General features: G+C 39.9%; 1 protein-coding gene across 1 annotated transcript in view; it reads right to left on the reverse strand.

Annotated features, from left to right (window-relative positions):
* Positions 1-2,632, reverse strand: part of LOC107569700 (raftlin-2-like) — an 18,754-nt gene that overhangs the window by 15,509 nt on the left and 613 nt on the right. The window lies entirely within an intron of this gene.

Genomic DNA, 2,632 nt, shown 5'->3' on the forward strand with positions numbered 1-2,632 from the left:
CAGACAAACACAGCAGAGGTGGTGTTTGTCTGTAACTCACAGGTTACACTCAATATGCAGTCAGAGCAACACGAAGGAGCCTGGAAACTGTTTAAGTAATGTGAGCGCTCCAGTGAACAGTGTCAAACACTGTCGCTTCAGGCATCTGCACACCAGGTGTTCTCAGGAATGAAAGGCTGGAATGAAGGATGAACTGACATGCCAGTTGACTCACTCCCACAGCCGCAGACAGGTTTATGTTCAGAGGAAAAGGTACAATATCTGAAGATGTGTTGCCTTACCATAGGATTTATTGTTCTAATATTGATGCATGTTGATTTTTGAGACCAGGTGACAACACTTCCAGGGGAATGAGATTTAGGTCAGTTTTTGGGTAGTAATTAGTTTTCCTCTTAATATTCTAAAGTGATGGATTTGAGGCTTGGGTAGGTGGAGACACGTGACCTGTGAAAACACTTCACATTCCAAGCACTACCTGGATACTCAACATATACTATATTACAAAAAGATTTCAAATTTCAAAGAGGGTGAGTGAGTGTGACCATCGAGATCTGTACAGTCAAACCAATTTATTCAGACACCAACATTTCTCACATTATATCACAGTTTAGAAAATGATAATGGGGGAAAAAAAACAAGACCTCAAGAAGTTAAACCGTGTTAGAACAAATTCATCTTATTCTTGACAATGTCACATAACTTTGATAGAAAGGCATGTAATAGATTACAATCAACCAAAAATTCAGCTGTTAAATTTAAGTATACAATTAGATAATACTAAATTAGGTCAACCAATTACCAAGAAATGCTTAATTTTGTTCAGTCTGTGGTTTAAGAAGATCGCATTAGCAATTAAAGAAAAAACACTTAAGCAAAACATGGTCAGGTCAAAGTGTCTGAATATTTTTGATCACAAATTTTACTGGTAGTCCAATGTATGAAGAATTTTTGGGTATAATGTCAAAGTTCACTTTATTTTGCTATCCTCACTTACATTTATGAACTATCTGGCACCCACTAGTAATACAAAAATATATGAAATTATATCTGGTGTCTGAATTTTTGGTTTGACTGTATATCATTCTGACTAAATTTTTCTATAGGCTACTACATTTCTATTGTATTCTGTTGCTGTTAAAGAAGCATTATCTAAAAGTGCACCAACCCTTCTCAGATCTGAAACCTAGCCTACTCTAAATGCATGTCAAAAACAAATGGATTGGAACGGAATGAGTAAAACATTGCTTTCATGAAAGCAACCCTGTTGTTGGGATAAGTATCTTTTCTTTTAAAGGGGTCATATGATGCTGCAAAAAAAAAAAAAAAAAAGCCTTGTGTATTTGGTGTAATAAAATGTGTTTATGCGGTTTGAGGTTCAAAAAACATTTTCCACATACTGTACATTATTGTTTCTCCTCTATGCCCCGCCTTTCTGAAACACGTAGATTTTTACAAAGTTCATCGGTCTGAAAAAGTGAGGTGTGCTGTGATTGGCCAGCTATCCAGTGCGTTGTGATTGGCCGAATTCCTCAAGCGTGTGACGGAAATGTTACGCCCCTTACCATATTGTGATGCCTGCGGCAACCACATGTGACGACCCTGGGCTGGACTCAGTTTCGTCCACGGTGAAAGCCGATCGACAGCGCGAAGTCGAAGTATTTCTTCAGCGACCAGCATGGATCAGCTCCAGGCATGAAGCAGATATCGTCCTCTTGGAAGGCCAAACAAAGTAGTTTCGCTAACGCACAGATTGAAATACGGTCTGGACCGTACACGAGTGGAGTGGAGCGACTGATGCTGCCTTTCATGCGAACAGCGTTCGTGAGCACTCCAGATTTTCTTCCTCCACTACGGGTTTTTCCATTTCCCTCTCAAAGGCTGGTTCGCGACAGAAACCCGCACCAACTTCGAAACAATCCCTTTCTCCTCCAGGCAAAATTACACAACTACTATTTATACTATTCTACATTAATTCTACATACGATGAATGTGGGCAGTACTAAATAGACTGCGCATGGTCCCTTCAAACCAAGACAATGAGAAATTCAGAGAGTGGAAACTTGCACAGAGGGAGTGAGTATGAATGTCATATTGTGGAACAGAAGCGGTCTGTGCTCCTCAGACGCCGTTAATAGAGAGAAAACCCTCCTGACCCCTTTCCACATGTGGTGAAGCTCCAGCGCTGTTGCTGGGTAAAACGTTATCTCTCGCACACTCCTGGACGCACATGCCACAAGTTTGAAAGTGAAGACATGGCATTGACTCAAATCATAGTGAGCTGCCTCTTACCCAGACAGCATTTTTGTCCATCACTGGCACATATGCCACTGATGTTTAGCAAGGCAGCTTGCGAAGTTGAGACAAATGAACAACTGGAGCTCTTATTCGTTACACCCTTGCAAAATGAAAACGTACCATGCCAAGTACGTTTCTGCAAATAAATTCATTAATATAACGTTAGTTGTAGTTATTGTGAATACACTCTAAAAAGCTTTCAGAAAAGTTGTCAGATTTTTTTTACCGCGTTTCTCTTTTTAAGGGTTAACTAATACCGAGTCAACTTGTAGGAAACAACTTGTAGGCAATGGTTTTGTAAGCGAACATCACACAAAAATCTTTGTTTACTCCACTG

The sequence above is a fragment of the Sinocyclocheilus grahami genome, unplaced genomic scaffold (genome assembly GCF_001515645.1).
Source record: "Sinocyclocheilus grahami isolate Dianchi unplaced genomic scaffold, SAMN03320097.WGS_v1.1 scaffold28.1, whole genome shotgun sequence".
NCBI lineage: Eukaryota > Metazoa > Chordata > Actinopteri > Cypriniformes > Cyprinidae > Sinocyclocheilus > Sinocyclocheilus grahami.